Raw genomic sequence first — 21416 nt, 5'->3', positions numbered from 1 at the left:
TGAACTGCCATTCCCCCTGATGAATGACGCACCTGCTCGTTGTCCACCATGACTTAAGCACCTCAAGCTCATTGTTGTCTACATCCCAAAGGATGACATGGAGCGCCTGCTCCGTGGCTGTACTACACTCGAGTACCTTCGTCTCCAGGCAATCAATGGGTTGAGTAGCCTCCACATCACCTCCATGACTCTCCGGACTATTTATGTGTGTTGTTGGTGCTGCAACAAGAGATCACATAAGGTGTATCACAATATGGTCATTGAGGACACACCTTCACTTGAGAGATTACTTTTGGTTGATCAATAAGGTCCAACAAGAATAAATGTCATTTCTGCACTGAAATTGACAGTGGTGGGCTACTCGTCAGTCAAATACTCCGAACTTGTTATTGGATCCACACCCATTCAGGTAGAAAGTCGCCTTCTTCCTCTCCTTCTTGAAGTTAACATTATTTCTAGTTTTGAAGATGTATGTTTGTCTGTCATACACAAAATGAGTCCGACAAGCTTGACCCCGAATCTGCGTGTAGTGAAGGTCTTGGCACTAGAATCTATCGTCCCCAACCTGGACCAAGTTGTCAGTTTCCTGAGATGCTTTCTGTTCCTGGAGAAGCTATATATCAAGGTGATGCTCCTTTCTTATTAAATTTTAACCATACGGGAGTTCAATTTTTGGTACCTTTTCCCAAGTTTACAGTGAATACGTCCGACTTCTTGAGCTTGTGTTGATTTTTCCCTTGAAGAAGAAAGGGTGATGCAGCAAAGTAGAGATAAGTATTTCCCTCAGTTAAAAACCAAGGTATCAATCTAGTAGGTGGCACAAGCAAGTATCCAATCTATGCACCTGCACAAACTAACAAACACTTGCACTCAACGCGAAAAAGGGGTTGTCAATCCCTTCACGGTCTCGGACAAGAGAGAGATCTAATAGAGATAGGTACAAAAGATTACTAAAATGTAAAACAAAGTAAAAAACTAATAAATTACAACAAGGTATTTTTGGTTTTTTTGGTTTATAGATCTGAAAATATATGATGGAAAATAGACCTAGGGGCCATAGGTTTCACTTGAGGCTTCTCTCTTGAAGATAGCATATGATGGGTGAACAAATTACCGTTGAGCAATTGATAGAAAAGCGCAAAGGTATGACGATATCTAAGGCAATGATCATGAATATAGGCATCACGTCCGTGACAATTAGACCGAAACGATTCTGCATCTACTACTATTACTCCACACATCGACCGACTCCTGCCTCCATCTAGAGTATTAATACTGGTGCAGAGACCTGCTATACAAGCAGTTTTTAACCCCTTTTCGTGACGGCGTTTGGAACCGTCGCCAAGTGAGTGTGGGCGATAGGGGTTCCTTCCCAGACTACCCAGAAACCTTTGGGGATTGCCCTCCTGGCACACAGGCTGGGGCAAAATGAGCTCGTGTGCGATCTGGCGAGGCATCGAAACCCAATCGTTTCCGTTCGTATGTACATCCCACACGGTGAATCCCAGAAAAACATTTCCGCTCATATGTATATCACACAATTTTTTTTGTGTAGAAATGTTTGTGCAAGGTGGCCTAGCACAAACAGTTCTCCACCGGAAGCCGTGTGTGATTGTTAGTTGATAGAACACGCCTACTTTATAGAAACCGTGTGGGTTGTTTGAGTTCATCACCCACAGTGCTGTCTGAGTAACCATGCGCAATAGAAACCCCCCCAAAAGCAGGGTAATTAGCCTATTATTGATAATCCATGTACTAATCAAATTGATATTTCTTATAAAACACACCAGATATTTCATATCCGTATAACGGCAACCAGGATTTCATAATCGAATTATACATCAGATAGCTTTGGCACCCAGTTACGCCATTACACGACAACACCAAGTTTCACATGCAACATCGAAAACCATTGGAAAGTATCATCATACACGGTAAATAGATAGATGAATCTCATCTGGGAAACTACTGAAGTGGAAGGCAAATATTAAGCCTTAAGTGATGTTGAATGTCCTTGCAACTTTAGGCTACTGGCTATGGATAATTGCCCGCCCAACCTTCGTCCTCTTCAGGAAGACTTCAATATTGTACCGTGGGTATTGAATGAATACCTTTTGTCACCCCTTGGCCATGCAGGTGGTTTGAGAGGTAATCATCGGTGAACTTCTTTAAAAAGTACTAAAAACAAATATATGCATAAATCACTATTATAAATTTTGACATGGCGCAAGGGGTAAAAACAAGGTAAAAGAGTTAGTACCATCCTATAGTTGACTGATGTCTTCTTTGTTGTGCAAACAAATATCTTGCTGTTATTCATCGCAAGTTTCTTCGTCCTAACAATCTTTCTGAGTTTCTTGACTTGACTGATGTTCATGGACATCTCATTTCCCCATATGCAAAATGGGTCGAACAATTGGTCTAAGCCTCTAACAGCAGGACCTACATATGCAAGACCAAATTGTAAGAAACCTAAATATTAGAATGATTCATGTAACTGCACAATAATGTGCTATTAGCGAAAGGATCATGCACGAGCAAACCTTGACAGTAAACCACAGTGTCTCCCATTGTTTCCCTGCAACACACATAAGGAAGATCTTGATCAGGTTAACCGAGAGTTGCCATACTATCAGTAGAATATGTATTGAGTACAGCCAAATTCGATTTATTTCACATGCATAACAATACAAAATTGTACCCATAGAAAATGAAAGTCAAATTGCAGAATTGAACCAAACAGTTAAATGGACAACGGACCAAATGAACCAAAACAGTTTAATGAGCATGATATTGCAGAATAGAAACATGTACTAGAAGATAAGACAGTTAACAAAACAAAGAATGCTTGAGAACAGTACTATGAAATGTAGCAATTGTTGGACCAAACTGTTAACTGAACATTACATTTCAGAGGACCAAACTTTTAACTGGACATTACATTTTAGAGGAACAAACTGTTAACTGAACATCAGATTGCATATTAACATTATAGAGGACAAATCACTAGAAGGCACTGGAGGTGGCCTTGAGAAAACAACATGAATTGTATTTTAAAGTAGACAACTGCGTGGCGATGTCGACGGTGGCCTAGAAGACGAGGTGCTCCTCCAGGATCTGGCGCCCGGCACGCATGGCAGCCATAGCGACCTCATGCGCACGTGTGGCCGTGATTTGCTTCTCCGCTGCCAGATGCCACTGAGCTCCACGTTATACTGCGTGCAAAATGGCTGTGGGCGGCGCTTAATTGGAGGAGGGGGGCAGTGATTTCGATAGAAGGTGTCGCGGTCGGGGCATGTGGGACGAGGAAGGAGGAGGATGGTGTGGGTGGGGTGTGGATTACCTGACCATATCGACGAGGTCGCGTAGCAAGAAGAAGGCTCGGTGGCGAGGAGGTCGCGCAGTAAGAAGAAGGGTCACCGGCGAGGAGGCGGCGCTGCAAGAAGAAGGGTCACCAGTGAGGAGGCAGCGCTGCAAGAAGAAAGGTAACCGGTGAGGAGACAGCGCTGCAAGAAGAAGGGTCGCCGGCGAGGAGGCTGAGCTGCGAGTAAACAACAGTGAAGGTTTGAACTTGGAAAGCAAGGATGAATAGTGGAAATGTGGCTTTTGGTGGGAGGGAGGTGGCGGGGAGATAAATATTTCCGCGGTGGCAGAAGAATTTTGCTCGGTGCCGCGAGAAACTGCGCGCCAGTGTGGTTCAAGCGGGGGCGATGGACTGTAGACGATGAAGCTTCCTGCGTAAGCCAGACAAGACGATGCGCCAAGATATTTTATATCGCATCCCACACGATTCTTTCTAGTAAACTGTTTGTGGTATACCTGATTTGTTTCATTATGTTTTGAAAGACAAAATAGTGTTACAGAGGGAAAGGATGGTGTTTGAATTGCTAGAACATTTATGTACAATGAACATGCAACTACATTAGTGTCGTGTTTAAATTTGGAATTATTCTGGGTTTGTTTGGCATTTTTATGCATTAATTGAGTTTCTAGGCATTTAATGTGCATAATTCAAATTTTAACTACAAGCACATGCTCCAGTGCACCAAAGTTTGTTGAAAAACAACATGTGTGTCTTTGTGTGAATTTATAGGTCCCATGCAAGAAATGGGAATGAAATTCAAACATCTAGGCGTCGTTGCTTGGCCGGGAACATTGAGAAACTTGGTTTTTAAATTCCCGCAGATTCAAAACTCGGCCGAAATCATGAAACTTGGCATGGTGTCATTTCATGGCACCAACATGCTGTGGTAAAAAAATTGGCCGCATTTGGACAAGTTTTTGGTATAAGCTTCTTGCAAACCGGAGCTTTTCTCAAGGAGACTCGTGGTTCCGAGGGGGGACGTGGCACCTTTGTGTGCGAAATGATATATGCTACCTCCCCCCTTGATTTTTACAGAGGCAACATAGAACTATATGAGTGTCGTGTTAAAATTTGGAATTATTATGGGTTTGTTTGGACTTTCTTAGACATTAATTGAATTTCTGGTCATTTAATGTGCATAATCCAAATTTGAACTACAAGCACATGCTCCAGTGCACCAAAGTTGGTTGAAAAATCACATGTGTGTCCTTGGGTGAATTTCTAGGTCCCGTCTAAGAACTGGGAATGAAATTCAAACATCTGGGCGTCGTGGCTCGGTCGGAAAGATTGAGAAAGTTGGTTTTTTAATTAATTTAAATCCAAAACACGCCTGAAAATCACGAAACTTGGCATGGTGTCATGACATGACACCAACACGTTGTAGTAAATTTTTTGGCCGAATTGGGACAAGCTTTGGTATAAGCTTCTTGCTCCATGAGCTTCTCTCAAGAAGGCTCATGGTTCCGAGAGGGAACGTGTCACCTCCGTGTGCGGAACGACATTCACTGCCTTCCCCCGCCTTAATTTTTTTACATAGGTAGATTAGACCAAATAGAAGTATCATGCTAAATTTTGGAATTATTCCAGGTTCGTTTGACCTTTTTGTACATTAATTGAATTTCTAGGCTTTTAATGTGCATAATTCAAATTTGAACTACAAGCACATGCTCCAGTGCACCAAAGTTGGTTGAAAAATCACATGTGTATCCTTGGGTGAATTTCTAGGTCCTATGCAAGAAATGGGAATGAAATTCAAACATCTGGGCATCGTGGCTCGTCCGGAAAGATTGAGAAACTTGGTTTTTTAATTCCTGTAAATCAAAAACACACCTGAAAATCATGAAACTTGGCATGGTGTCATGACATGGCACCAACATGTTGTGGTAAACTTTTTTGGCCGAATTGGGACAAGGTTTGGTATAAGCTTCTTGCAAACAGGAGCTTCTCTCAAGAAGGCTTGTGGTTCCGAGAGGGAACGTGTCGCCTTCGTGTGCGAAACGACATACACTGCCTTCTCCCGCCTTAATTTTTTGACAAGGCAGATTAGACCAAATAGAAGTATCGTGCTAAATTTTGGAATTATTCCAGGTTCGTTTGACCTTTCTTATACATTAATTGAATTTCTGGGCATTTAATATGCATAATTCGAACTTGAACTACAAGAAGATGCTCCAGAGCCCAAAGTTAGTTGAAGAACCACATGTGTGTCCTTGGGTGAATTTCTAGGTCCAATGCAAGAAATGGGAATGAAATTCAAACATCTGAGTGTTGTGGCTCAGCCGGAAAGATTGAGAAACTTGGTTTTTTAATTCCTGTAAATCCAAAACACGCCTGAAAATCATGAAACTTGGCATGGTGTCATGACATGCCACCAACATACTATGGTAATTTTTTTGGCCGAATTGGGACAAGCTTTGGGATAAGCTTCTTGCAAACCGGAGCTTCTCTCAAGAAGGCTCATGGTTCCGAGAGGGAACGTGTCACCTCCGTGTGCGAAACGACATACACTACCTTCTCCATCCTTGATTTTTTTACAAAGGCAGCTTAGACCAAATAGGAGTTTCGTGCTAAATTTTGGAATTATTCCGGGTTCGTTTGGCCTTTTTATACCTTAATGGATTTTCCAAGCATTTAATGCACATAATTCAAATTTGAAGTACAAGCGCATGCTCCAGTGCGCAAAAGTTAGTTGGAAAATCATTTATGTGTACTTTGGGCGAACTTCTAGGTCCCATGGAAGAAGTGGGAATGGATTCAAACATCTGGGTGTCTTGGCTCGGCCAGAAACATCAAGACACTTGGTTTTAAAATTCCCGTAAATCCAAAACTCGCCTGAAAAACATGATACCTGGCATGGTATCATGGAATGGCACAAACATGTTGTCTTAATTTTTCTGTCCGATTTGCAAAGGCGCACACATTAACAATCAACAAATTCATTTTGGAACAAGTGTTGTCACGTTACAAATCGGAAACACAAATATTATTGAAACCGTGGGCGTTATACCAATTACGTGCCGCCATGCGTCCCCACTTTTATTGGCTAGGTGGTGCCGTACAGGGTAGCTATTTGAGTATGGGAGGCGTGCGATCAGACCCCTGCGCGTGATCATCGGGAGGAGAGCCCTTTGACCTCTATCTGCCGTGCACCTCCCTCCCAACTTTTCCATTAATAGCACCCGAGCTCCTGTTTCACGGCGTGGCTATGTCTCACTGGACTGAGATTTAAGAGAGAAAAAAGAAAACTTGAAAAGAAAATTTTGCACGGATCTTGTTGTAAGATCCAACGGACCTATATAGCATCGACTACGACTTATAACAAGACTAATGGATATAAGGACGATGAGAGTGAAAAATAATTGTCTTACATATTCAGGAAGATAATTAAAAAAGCCACATGCGGCAACACCCGAAATACACAAGAGCAAAAGAAGAAGGAAGACAACAATTTGGCTCGCTGATCTCTACTTTCTTGATGCGTTACCGCAGGCCGCGTGAACTAGTCTCCGCGACAAGCGGGGATGAGCTCTTTCGTGTCCTCAAGACGCTACTTGAGAACATCCACGGATTCCTCCACCAGCCTTTGGCGCTCGATGTGAAGCATGTCGTTCTCATCCATAAGTTTCATGATGATGATGCCGGTCATCTTCAACAAGACAGTGGTCTCCTCCTGCTGCTCCGCACTTCTGACAATCTTCGCCCTCAGCAGGTCGCGCTCGGCCCGGAGCTTCTTATTGCCCTCCCTTAGTTGTCGGATGACGCCGGTAGCTTGTTCAAACGAGGCTTTCATGTCGTCCTCCAACCTCTCCCAGCAGGAGATCTGATCCATCTGGCTATGGACAATTGCATGCATGCGCCTATAAGAGTCCTCGCCTGCCCGTGAGACATTTTCCCAGGCCGCCTTGGTGCGGGAGGACATCTTTGCTGCATTCGCGATGCGGCGGGACATATCTGCTACTTTCGCGGCACAGCTGGACCAGTCTGCTGCACCATTGTGCGGCGGGACCTTCGTGCTGCTTCAGCGGCACGGCGGGACCTCGGTGCTGCTACGACCACGCGGTGGGACATGTCGGCTGCTTTCGCGGTGAGCCGGGACATCTCTCATGCTTCCGCTTCCATGCTCGCCTCTCCCTGGTGGCAATCTCTCAACCCAGAACTCACACTGGCCATGGCAGACGCAAGGGAAAGATGATGAATGACTCCTTGTTTTGTGGATGAGGAGTTGAGGAGGAATGTGCAGTCATCTTGGAGTAGTAGTATTTATAACCGAGTACTAATACGCTCCTAAGTGGGAAACCAATTAGGTTTTGATTGGTGTGAACAAGTTTGCAATTCAATATAGCATGGTAGTAATTTGGAATGTGACGGGGCGCAGGCTCAAAATTTATTGACGGTTCTATAATTTCTAATTGCGGCACTATTCCCGGACGGCATAACGTAGGCGTGCCTTCTCGTCCGCGTACGTGGTGTTTGCACCATAGGGTGCACCAAATAGGTAATGTCAGCACACGTCTTGTTCCAACAACCGTGCGTGCTCGTTATTACCATCGCCATGCTTCTTTTAATTAGATTGTGTGCCCGTCTAGCGCATACATGTTGATTTGTCTTACTATTTCTATTTGTTGTGGCTAATCGCAAACAGTTCATCCATGGGAAGTGTATGCCATCAATCGCAGACACTTTGATCTGGCTGACCGTTTCTTTTCTGTTCCCTAATCGCAAATAGTTAATCCTTCTGAAGCGTATGCCCTCAATCACACACACCTTTATCTAGTTGCCCTTTTATGTTATTCCACCTCATCACAAACAGTTAATCCAAGTGAACTATATGCCGTATCGCACACGCCTTCATCTGGCTGCCCGTTTATGTTCTTCCTCATCACAAACAATTAATTGAACTGAACCATATGCCCTGCATCGCACACGCAACTAAAATCAGAACCATGTTTGATGGCTCGGCATCGCAAACGTTTTGCATCTTTTTTGACGATTTTTACATTACCGTTTGCGATTAATGCATCACACAGTTTCGTCAAAGGGTCTCTGATCGTAGTGTCGCATAAACAACATCCTGCAGTAGTGTAAGTTCATAAGAACAGAGCAACACTTTAAGCAAGATGACATCCCATGATTTAGAGGGATAAACTCAAGCAATATGATATAACCCCCATCTTTTTATCCTTGATGGAAATAATACAATACGTGCCTTGCTACCCCTTCTGTCATTGGGTGAGGACACCGCAAGATTGAACCCAAAACTAAGCACCTTTCCCGTTGCATGAAAAACCAATCTAGTTGGCCAAACCAAACTGATAGTTCAAAGAGAAATACAAAGATATCTTAATCATGCATGAAAGAGTTTAGAGAAGACTCAAATGATATTCATAGATAATCTGATCATAAATCCACAATTTATTGGATCTTAACAAAGACACCGCAAAAAAATATTACATCGAATAGATCTCCAAGAACATCGAGGAGAACATTGTATTGAAGATCAAAGAGAGAGAAGAAGCCATCTAGCTACTAGCTATGGACCGGTAGGTCTGTGGTAAACTACTCATGCATCATCGGAAGGGCGGCAAGGTTGATGTAGAGGCCCTCCTTGATCGAACCCCTCTTCGACAGATCGCTGGAAAAGGCCCCAAGATGGGATCTCATGGGAACAGAGGCTTGCTATGGCGGAAAAGTATATTTTGGTGGACGCTTCTAGAGGTTTGGAAATATTTGGGAATTTATAGTGCAAGAATTAGGGTTGGAGGACTCCCGATGGGCCCACAAGCGCTGAGGGTGCCCCCCAGGACATGGCTGGCAGGCTTGTGGACTCCTCGGGAATCTTCTGACCCCCTCTCCAAGCACCGTGGATGTCTTCTAGTTCAAGAAAAATCATCATAAAGTTTTATTTCGTTGGACTCCGTTTGATATTCTTTTCCGTAAAACTCAAAAACAAGGAAAAAACAGAAACTGGCATTGGGCTCTAGGTTAATAGGTTAGTCCAAAAAATAATATAAAATAGCATATTAATGCATATAGAACAACAGATAATATAATAGCATGGAACAATCAAAATTTATAGATATGTTGGAGACGTATCAAGCATCCACAAGCTTAATTCATGCTCGTCCTCGAGTAGGTAAATGATAAAAACAAAAGTTTTGATGTGGAATGCTACCTAACATATTTATCAATGTAATCTTCTTTATTGTGGCATGAATATTCAGATCCATAAGATTCAAAACAAAAGTTTAATATTGACATAAAAACAATGATACTTCAAGCATACTATTAAAGCAATCATGTCTTCTCAAAATAACATGGCCAAAGAAAGTTATCCCTACAAAATCATATAATCTGGCTATGCTCCATCTTCATCACACAAAGTATTTCATCATGCACAACCCTGATGACAAGCCAAGCAATTGTTTCATACTTTTGGTGTTCTCAAACTTTTTCAACTTTCACGCAATACATGAGCGTGTGAGCCATGGATATAGCACCATGGGTGGAATAGAATATGGTGGTTGTGGAGGAGAAAAAAAGAAGGAGAAAGTCTCACATCAACTAGGAAAATTAATGGGCTATAGAGATGCCCATCAATTGATATCGATGCAAGTGAGTAGGGATTTCCATGCAACGGATGCACTAGAGCTATACGTGTATGAAAGCTGTCGGTGTACAAAAGTATGGGCTCTTCTGTACCCCTTACTTGTGCATGGGCAGTGGTAGCCACGCCCGCGGCAGGGCTTTGCGGGGTAGGAGGAGAAAGAACACAAAACTACCAAGACAAACATTCAAGACAGTGAACAGAGAGCAAAAGGCAAGCTGCACCTCCCCCGGCAACACCCTTGCCGGGGCAGCTTGCGTAGCCCTAGCAAGACCCTTGCCGGGGCAGCTTACGAAGCACCAGCAAGGCCATCACCCTTGGAGCTGAGAGCTCTGACACCATTGACAGCGTCAAGGCCAAGGCTCGGGGGGCACGTGCATGGTAGCATGCAGATTTTTGTGAAGACTAATGGCCTGCGGGTCCACGTGGGACCAGAAGACAAAGACCCCGGCAAGGCCGTTGCCGCGGACGACTGCGAGGCCCCCGACAAGCCTTGCCGGGGATGATTGCGGGGCCGCAGCCATGCCTGCACCCGAAAAGATCTTCATTGAGGCTCTACCACCATGCCAGCACGGCAGCAGCTAGCCAGCCTAGTGTTGCATGCCTCGTCAGCCTAGACGCGTGTCAAGGCAAGGAAAGGTGGCGACAGATGGGATGATTTCTGTTACCATGCCCGATAAGTAAGAAGGTACTGATACGTCTCCAAGGTATCTATAATGTTTGATTGTTCCATGTTGTTATATTATCATTCTTGGATGTTTTACAATCATTTTATAGTCATTTTCTATCATTTTTTGGTACTAACCTATTGAAATAGTGCCAAGTGCCAGTTGTTGTTTTCTGCATATTTTTTACATCGCAGGAAATCAATATCAGACAGAGTCCAAATGCCATGCCAATTTACAATGATTTTTTATGGATCAAAAGGAAGCAGTTGGGCCCTGGTTGCACTTGGGGGGAGTCCCGAGGAGGGGACAACCCACGAGGGTGTGCCAGGAGGCCTAGGCGCGCCCTGGTGGGTTGTGCCCACCTCGGGTGCCCCCCGGACCGCCTCTTTACTCTATAAATACCCCAATATTCCAGAAACCCTAGGGGAGTTGACGAAATATTCATCCAGTCGCTGCAGAGTCTAGAACCACCAGATCCAATCTAGACACCATCACAGAGGGGTTCACCACTTCCATTGGTGCATCTCCTTTGATGCGTGAGTAGTTCTTTGTAGACCTACGGGTCCATAGTTAGTAGCTAGATGGCTTCCTCTTTCTCTCCCTTGATTATTAATACAATGGTCTCTTGGAGATCCATATGATGTAAGTCTTTTGGCGGTGTGTTTGTTAGGATCCGATGAACTTTGAGTTTATGATCAGATCTGTGTTTTTATCCATGAAAGTTATTTGAGTCTTCTTTGATATCTTATATGCGTGATTTCTTATAGCCTCATATTTCTTCTCCGATATTTGGCTTTTGTTTGGCCAACTTGATCTATTTATCTTGCAATGGGAAGAGGTGCTTTGTAGTGGGTTCGATCTTACGGTGCTTGATCCCAGTGACAGAAGAGGAACCGACACATATGTATTGTTGCTACTAAGGATAAAAAGATGGGATCCATATCCACCGCAATAGATAAACGGATCTTGTCTACATCATGTCATCGTTCTTATTGCATTACTCCATTTCCTCATGAACTTAATACACTAGATGCATGCTGGATAGTGGTCGATGTGTGGAGTAATAGTAGTAGATGCAGGCAGGAGTCGGTCTACTAATCTTGGACGTGATGCCTGTATAATGATCATTGCCTGGATATCGTCATGATTATTTGAAGTTCTATCAATTGCCCAACAATAATTGTTTTCCCACCGTTGGCTATTTTTCTCGAGAGAAGCCACTAGTGAAACCTAAGGCCCCCGGGTCTCTTTTCATCATATTTTCCTGCGATCTATTTTCTCTTACATTTATTTTCAGATCTATTAAACCAAAAATACAAAAATACCTTGCTGCAATTCAGTTGTTCCGCGATCTATTTATCCTATCTACCACTTTTTACCTCATATTATTTGCCCACTAGAGGCGCCGTACCCGAAAGGGATTGGCAACCCCTTTAACACGTCGGGTTGCGAGTATTTGTTATTTGTGTGCAGGTGTTATTTATGTTGTGTTGCTTGGTTCTCCTACTGGTTTGATATGCTTGGTTTCATATCTGAGGGAAATACCTACCGCCGCTGTGCTGCATCATCCCTTCCTCCTTGGGGAAATACCGACGTCGCTTAAAGCGACATCAAAAGGAATTTCTAGCGCCGTTGCCGGGGAGGATCTTCAACATCAACCAGATTCCTAATCACAAATCTCATCTCCTCGCAATTTACATTATTTGCCATTTTCCTCTCGTTTTCTTCTCCCCCACTTCACAAAAATTTGCCGTTTTATTCACCCTCTTTTTCGTTCGCCATTTTCTCGTTAGATCTATTTGTGTTCTTGTTTCACTATGGCTAGTTTGAATGCTCGTCCTCTATTGCCAGACTTTGAAGTTCTATACTTCACACAAAATTAAGGAGAAAATTTGGAAGATGCTTGGTACAGGCTTATGGAATCTTATCATGTTTGCAACCTAAAGGGAGATGCAAAAATTTTGCTTAGAAATTTTATGTAGGATTGGCTTTGGATTATAGACAACTCTTGGATTTTGCCGCAAAAGGGAATTTTATTGAGCTTGATGTCAATGCTGCCTATGAAATTTTAGAAGGAATTTTGGGAGTTCCACCACAAAAGAAAGGGTTTTCTTTCACCCCAGAGGGAGTCCAAATTTTGGACAAACTCGGTGATTTGCATAAACATATGGTGGAATTACAAAAATATAATGAACCTCTCAAGCATCTCAATGGTAGTATCAATCGTATGAACACTTTGATTTCTCTTTGCAATAAACGGTTGCATATTTTGGATCTCAAGATGGTTTCTTTTCTGGAAAATTTAGGGAAGCACAAAGAGCCTCCCGGGTTTGAAAATACCCTCACTAAAGTGGCAAAGATAACGGAAGGCAACACTTAGATCCTACGCGTTATGCCTAGCTAGGGGCATAAAACGATAGCGCTCATTGGGAGGCAAACCAATGAATAAATTTTTTTTTGCTTTTTTATTTCTGTTCTTGAGTGTTAGCACAATTATGCTACTGTTATGACTGTGTTTTTTGTGTTTTAATTAGTGTTTTTGCCAAGTAAGACTTTTGGGAAGACTTGGGTGAAAGTTTATTTGATCTTGCAGAAAAACAGAAACTTTTGCGCTCACGAGATTCATTGTCATTTTTTACAGAAGAGTGATTTTAAGTTGATTCTTTTTGCATAGGATTAATATACAAATTTCTCACGCCACCAATTTATTTCATAATTGTTGGAGTAACATAAGTATTCGAAATTTTCAGACGGGTACAGACTATTCTGTATTTGACAGATTCTGTTTTCTTTGCGTTGTGTGCTTGTTTTGATGATTCTATGGTTTTCTTTAATGAGTTTTTGACATAGAAAAGTTGGAATACAGCAGATGTAATGCAAAAACTAAATAAGAATAGGTTGTATACAGTACCTATAGTAGTGGTTTAGTTTCTTATACTAATGGATCTCACGAAGGTTTTGTTTGAGTTTTGTGTGATTGAAGTTTTCAAGTTTTGGGTTATCTTATGATGGATGAAGGAATAAGGATAAGCAAAAGGCTAAGCTTGGAGATGCCCTAGGCACCCCAAGATAATATTCAAATAAGTATCAAGCAACTAAGCTTGGGGATGCCCCCGAGTGGCATCCCCGCTTTCTTCTAACGACCATCGGTATTTTACTTGTAACTATATTTTTATTCGTCACATGATATGAGTTTTGCTTGGAGCATCTTGTATGATATGAGTCTTTGATTGTTTTGCTTTGTGTTTTAAATGTTGAATCCCTGATGGACATACCCTTTTTAGAGAGCCAAAAATTATGCTATGCTTGGTCCTATGCTTCACTTAAATTTTTAGAGCCATGGACTTGCTCTAGTACTTCACTTATATCTTTTTTAGCACAGTGTGCTTTGTTAATTTTGAAGAAATTCTCTCATGCTTCACTTGGATTTATTTGGGAGTTTTTAAATTTTGAATAAATTCTCTCTTTCTTCACTTAGATTAATTTGAGAGAAAGAAAGAAAAAAAATATGCTCATGATCTTCACTTATATTTGTTTGAGCTTACCAAAAGCAACATATGAAAATAGTTCCAAAGTGATAGATATCCAAGTAGGATATAATAAAAAATTCATGAAGATAATTGGACAAAATAAACTTGATTCTTAGTAATGGTTTTGAGATATGACGATATGATATGTGAGTCATGTTGAGGAGTAATTGTGCTTTAGTAAGAATATTGATGTTAAGGTTTGTGATTCCCTATGCAAGCACGAAAGTCAATAGTTATGCAATGAAATTTATATCCTACTTATGGTGCATTATTCGGTGTTACTTATGCTTAATGCTTGGGTACGAGGTTTTTTGCTTTTTGGTTGGTCGCTTCTCAATCTTTTTGCTAGCCTTCATTACGCACTAAGTATGATCTCTACTTGTGCATCCAAAACCCTTTAAACCAGTTTTGCCATATGAGTCCACTATACCTACATATATGCGGTATTTCTACACCGTTCTAAGCAAATTTGCATGTGCCATCTCTAATGTTCAAAATGAATTTCTCTTTTGTGTGCTCTACTACTCGCGAGGCAGGAAAGGGTAGCTAATATTTTCCATGCTAGATGTGTTATTCTCATGATGAGTGTTTATTCACTTGTCATTGCACGAGAGTATGGCAAAGGTATTAGGGATGCCCAGTCCCGAAATGAAAAATGAATTTACTTTATGTTATCAAATCATAAATTCCTTGGAAAGTGTTGGTATGGAAGGCACCCGTGGATACGGCTAGCCATGGAAAGTGAAAGTTATGGTGGAAAAAGGAATAAACTTTATTTTCTGTTTGGGAACCGCCTATGATGTATCTAGCATGGAAAGTGTTGGGATGCTCCAAGTCGTTTTTGTTGGTAGGGAAAGTATGCCTCTAAATAATTATCTCTTAATTTAAGGTTTGAGCTCTGGCACCTCTACAAATCACTATTTCCCTCCGCGAAGAGCCTTTCTTTTACTTATGCAATTTTTATTTTTGAATTTGAGTCTCCATCTTCTCTTATAAAGCACCAACTAAGGGGCACTATGATCGTATTTGACCAATGGGTGTCGCTAATATTTGAGCGTGTTTCATGAATGGATCAATGATTGAGCATGATGGGATAGGGATAGCTTGCTTTAGTGTTGATATTTTGAAAGACATGGTTGCTTGTTGGTATGCTTGAGTATTAAAGTCTTCATGTCAAACTAGACTATTGCCTTCAATCATATAAAAGTCCATATGTCCATGCTATAAAGAAAAGAATGTGATGAACATGTTAGGCAGCATTCCACATCAAAAATTCTGTTTTTATCATTTACCCACTCGAGGACGAGCATGAATTAAGCTTGGGGATGCTGATACGTCTCCAATGTATCTATAATTTTTGAGTGTTCCATGCTGTTATATTATCATTCTTGAATGTTTTACTATCATTTTATAGTCATCTTATATCATTTTTTAGTACTAACCTATTGACATAGTGCAAGTGCCAGTTGCTGTTTTCTGCATGTTTTTTACATGGTAGGAAATCAATATCAGACGGAGTCCAAATACCACGCCAATTTACGATGATTTTTATGGACCAAAAGGAAGGAGTTGGCCCCTGGTTACACCTGGGGGGAGTCTGAGGAGGGGACAACCCACCAGGCATGCCAGGAGGCCCAGGCGCGCCCTGGTGGGTTGTGCCCACCTCGGGTGCCCCCCGGACCGCCTCTTTGCTCTATAAATAACCCAATATTCCAGAAACCCTAGGGGAGTCGACGAAATATTCATCCAGCAGCTGTAGAGTCCTGAACCACCAGATCCAATCTAGACAACATCACGGAGGGTTCACCACTTCCATTGGTGCCTTTCCTATGATGCGTGACTAGTTCTTTGTAGACCTACGGGTCCGTAGTTAGTAGCTATATGGCTTCCTCTCTCTCTCTCTCTCTTGATTTTCAATACAATGGTCTATTGGAGATCCATATGATGTAAGTCTTTTGGTGGTGTGTTTGTTGGGATCCGATGAACTTTGAGTTTATGATCAGATCTATGTTTTTATCCATGAGAGTTATTTGAGTCTTCTTTGATCTCTTATATGCGTGATTGCTTATAGCCTCGTATTTCTTCTCCGATATTTGGGTTTTGTTTGGCCAACTTTATCTATTTATCTTGCAATGGGAAGAGGTGCTTTGTAGTGGGTTCGATCTTACGGTACTTGATCCACAGTGACAGAAGGGGAACTGACACGTATGTATCGTTGCTACTAAGGATAAAAAGATGGGATCCATATCTGCCGCAACAGATAAACGGATCTCATCTACATCATGTCATCGTTCTTATTGCATTACTCCGTTTCCTCATGAACTTAATACACTAGATGCATGCTGGATAGCGGTCGATGTGTGGAGTAATAGTAGTAGATGCAGGCAGGAGTCGGTCTACTAATCTTGGACGTGATGCCTATATAGCCTTCATTGCCTGGATATCGTCATGATTATTTGAAGTTCTATCAATTGCCCAACAATAATTGTTTCCCCACCGTTTGCTATTTTTCTCGAGAGAAGCCACTAGTGAAACCTACGGCCCCCGGGTAACTTTTCATCATATTTGCCTTTGCAATCTATTTTATCTTGCATTTATTTTCAGATCTATTAAACAAAAAATACAAAAATACCTTGCTGCAATTTATTTGTTCCGCGATCTATTTATCCTATCTACCACTTTTTACCTCACGTCATTTTCCCACTAGAGGCGCGGTACCCGAAAGGGATTAACAACCCCTTTAACACGTCGGGTTGCGAGTATTTGTTATTTGTGTGCAGGTGTTGTTTACGTTTTGTTGCTTGGTTCTCCTACTGGTTTGATAACATTGGTTTCTGAAAGTGCAACTATCCCTAGGTGGTTTTGGTAATTCATAACAACATATAGCTCATTGAGCTAATGCTATTCCAAGACTATTATTTCAGGAAAGCTCAATGAATGGCATGGCATGGATGATGAAAGTGGATCCCTCAAAATACTAAGGACAAAGGATTGGCTCAAGCTCAAAACCTCAAGGCTCTTCATTTTATATTTTAGTGATCCAAGATCACATTGAGTCTATAGGAAAAGCCAATACTATCAAGAAGGGATGAGGTGTTGCTTAATGAGCCTCTTGCTTCATGTGCTTAGTGATATGCTCCAAAACCCTCAACTACTTTCCCACATCCACAAATGACCTAAACCTTAAGCCAAAATCGGTCACACCGATTCTTTCTATCCGGCGTCACCGATTCCAAAAGTCATAGCCACTGCCACAAACCCTAAGCAAATCGGTCCTACCGATAGGGATCTCGGTCTCACTGAGATGGGATTGTAATCTCTCTGTTTCCCTTCGTAACGTTTCGGTCTAACCGAAGTGAGCGATCGGTCCCACCGAGATTGCAATGTAAACTCTCTGTTTCCCTTTTGTAACATTTCGGTCTCACCGAAAAGAGCAAATCGGTCCCACCGAGTTTACCTGACCAACTCTCTGGAAAGCTTATTACCAAAATCGGTTTCACCGAGTTTGTGTAATCGGTCCTACCGAGATTACGTTATGCCCTAACCCTAACCGAATCGGTCTCATCGAGATGCATGTCAGTCCCACCGAAAATCACTAACGGTCACTAGGTTTACTAAATCGGTCTGACCGAGTTTAACGATTCGGTCCCACCGAGTTTGGTAAATTGTGTGTAACGGTTAGATTTTGTGTGGAGGCTATATATACCCCTCCACCTCCTCTTCATTCGTGGAGAGAGCCATCGGAACGAACCTACACTTCCAACTTACCATTTCTGAGAGAGAACCACCTACTCATGTGTTGAGGCCAAGATATTCCATTCCTACCATATGAATCTTGATCTCTAGCCTTCCCCAAGTTGCTTTCCACTCAAACCCTCTTTCCACCAGATCCAAATCCTATGAGAGAGAGTTGAGTGTTGGGGAGACTATCATTTGAAGCACAAGAGCAAGGAGTTCATCATCAACGCACCATTTGTTACTTCTTGGAGAGTGGTATCTCCTAGATTGGCTAGGTGTCACTTGGGAGCCTCCGACAAGATTGTGGAGTTGAACCAAGGAGTTTGTAAGGGCAAGGAGATCGCCTACTTCGTGAAGATCTACCGCTAGTGAGGCAAGTCCTTCGTGGGCAACGACCATGGTGGGATAGACAAGGTTGCTTCTTCGTGGACCCTTCGTGGGTGGAGCCCTCCGTGGACTCGCGCAGCCGTTACCCTTCGTGGGTTGAAGTCTCCATCAACCTGGATGTACGATAGCACCACCTATCGGAACCACGCCAAAAACATCCATGTCTCCTATTGCGTTTGAATCCTCCAAACCCTTCCCTTTACTTTCTTGCAAGTTGCATGCTTTAATTTCCGCTGCCTATACACTCTTTGCATGCTTGCTTGAATTGTGTGATGATTTCTTGACTTGTCCTAAAATAGCTAAAATCTGCCAAACTCTAAAATTGGGAAAAGGTTAAGTTTTTATTGGTCAAGTAGTCTAATCACCCCCCCTCTAGACATACTTCAAGGTCCTACAAGTGGTATCAGGGCCTTGGTCTCCATTTGCTTTGATTTCCATAGCTTTTGGTGGTCATAGCCTTGGTTTCACAACCTAGGAGAGTATGGCGTCTAGCGAGGGAAATTATCACCGTAGAGGTCCTTACTTTGATGGTACTAATTTTGCTAGTTGGAAGCATAAGATGAAAATGCATATTCTTGGACATAACCCCGCCTTTTGGGAAATTATTTGTATTGGCTTGCAAGGTGAATTCTTCGATGGGAGAGAACCAAACCGTGAAGCTAATGCGGAAGAATTGAAGATGATGCAATACAACGCTCAAGAATGTGACATCATCTTCAACGGATTGTGCCCCGAAGAATTTAACAAAATCAGACGTCTTGAGAATGCAAAGGAAATTTGGGATACTTTGATTGATATGCATGAAGGTACCGAGTCCGTCAAGGAATCCAAGTTGGATGTGCTCCAAAGTCAGCTTGACAAGTTCAAAATGAAGGATGGTGAAGGTGTCGCTGAAATGTACTCTAGGCTTGCTCTTATCACAAATGAGATTACCGGCTTAGGGAGTGAAGAGATGACCGACAAATTCATCGTCAAGAAAATCCTAAGAGCATTGGATGGAAAGTATGATACCGTGTGCACATTGATCCAAATGATGCCAAACTACAAAGATCTCAAGCCAACGGAAGTCATTGGAAGGATTTTTGCTCATGAGATGTCACTCAAGGATAAGGAGGAACTTCACAACAAGTCAAGTGGTGCTTACAAAGCCTCAAGTGAAGCCCCACATCATCAAGTGAGAAACCAACCTTCAATGAAGAATTGAGCTTAATGGTGAAGAACTTCAACAAATTCTACAAAAGTAGAAGCAAAGAAAGAAGCTCTAAGTCAAGGTCTTACAATGACAAGAGATCTTCTAGTCGAGAGCGCAACTGCTACAATTGTGGGAGACCCGGACACTACTCCAATGAGTGTACGGCACCCTACAAAAGAAGAGAAGATTCTCCAAGAAACGGAGCAAAAGAGAAGAATCACCACCAAGAGAGAGGAGGAGTAGAGATGATCGTTATGAACGAAGACCCTCACGGAGAAGTAAGGATTCGGAAAGAAAGGACAAGTCATCAAGGAGCTACACAAAATGAAGACATCAAGCTCATGTTGGTGAATGGGTTTCCGGCTCCGACTCCGACAATCACTCCGAGAGAAGCTATCACTCCGACTCCAAATATACTCAAGATGAAGGTGTTGCCGGTCTAGCACTTGTGTCAACCAACTCCTACGACATATTTGACTCACCAAATGAAGGTGTTGGAAGATGCTTCATGGCCAAAGGTCCAAAGGTAACACATCCCAAGTATGTTGATTTTAATAGTGATGAAGATGACTTGCTTGTGGATGATGCTTTACTTGTTGACAACTCTAGTGATGAATACTATGATGAAACGTCAATTAATCATGCTAATCAAACGAATGACAATGATAAGGAGAAAATTGAGCTTCTAACTAAAGAACTAAACACTCTTAAGTTGGCTCATGAAACTATCTTCGAATATCATCGAGAACTTTTAAGGGATCATGAGAAGTTACGCTTTGAAAAGCTCAATCTTGAGCAAGAGCATGAGTTCTTAAAGGCAATCAATGATGATCTCCGCAAGAAAAGTTCTTCTTACATTGCCAAGCGTTTACTCTTATCTACTTACATGCCTCAAGTCAAGTCTAGTAACAAGTACAAGAAAGATACTTCCTCTAGTAGTAACAATAATAATGTCAAATCCAATGTTGTTGCTTCTAGTAGTTCTCTTGATTCCACTAATGATTCTCTTAGCCAAGTTACACTTGAGCAAGAAAAAAGTTTATTGAAGGGAATTATATAGAAAGGTGTTTACAAGAGCCTTGCCGGGAGTAAGCAATTCGAGGAAATTGTACGCAAGCAAGGAAGGCACCGAAAGAATCAAGATGTTGGTTTTGAACGAAAGTTCAACACCAATGGAGTTGAGTGGGAAGAAGATCAATACCCCAAGACAAAGTTTGTTCCTCCATAAGAGAAGTATGATCCTACTTCCTTTAAGGGGACACAAGCTCAAGATGATGTTCCACCACAAGACCACAAGAACAAAGGCAAGGACAAGCTTCAAGAAGAGATTTATGCATTTGAAGAAGCACCTAAAGCCTCGTTCAGTTGGGTCCCCAAGACTACGTCAAGTTCTACTTCATCAAGTACAACTACAACTCCAAGGATTCCCATCAAGATGATGTGGATCCCGAAGAAGAAGAACTAGAGAGTTCTTGAGGGTGACTCCGCCAACATTCTTCACTCATATCATTTTGGCAAGAACAAGTGCAATCAACTTTCACATCTTGCACTAGTTCAAGGAGTCACAAACCCTCATGTTGGTAAGGCAAGGGACAAGTTAACTTAATGTTTTCATGGACATCATCTTGTGTGTGCATCACTCTATGTCTATGGATATTCTTGTTTGTTCCTTGTGGGACTAACCCATGTAGGCAAGTTGAAAGTGCAACTCACTCCAAAGGATTGCTCCAAATGATCTACATAAACATTGAGCATCTACATCTTCAACACCTACATGAAGTCATCATCGACAAAACCCAAGGTTAGTTCATCCCTCTAAGGGGGGATCTCACATCTAGGGGGAGCTTAACTCTAAGAATTGAGTCAAAGCAACTCTAATGGTGTGAACACATTAATGCATTATGTAAAAGTGGTAACCCCACTTGAGCTTAAA

Source organism: Triticum dicoccoides, chromosome 2B (assembly GCF_002162155.2).
Source record: "Triticum dicoccoides isolate Atlit2015 ecotype Zavitan chromosome 2B, WEW_v2.0, whole genome shotgun sequence".
Lineage (NCBI taxonomy): Eukaryota > Viridiplantae > Streptophyta > Magnoliopsida > Poales > Poaceae > Triticum > Triticum dicoccoides.
The sequence above is the reverse complement of the archived record's forward strand: the minus strand, read 5'-3'. Positions refer to the sequence as shown.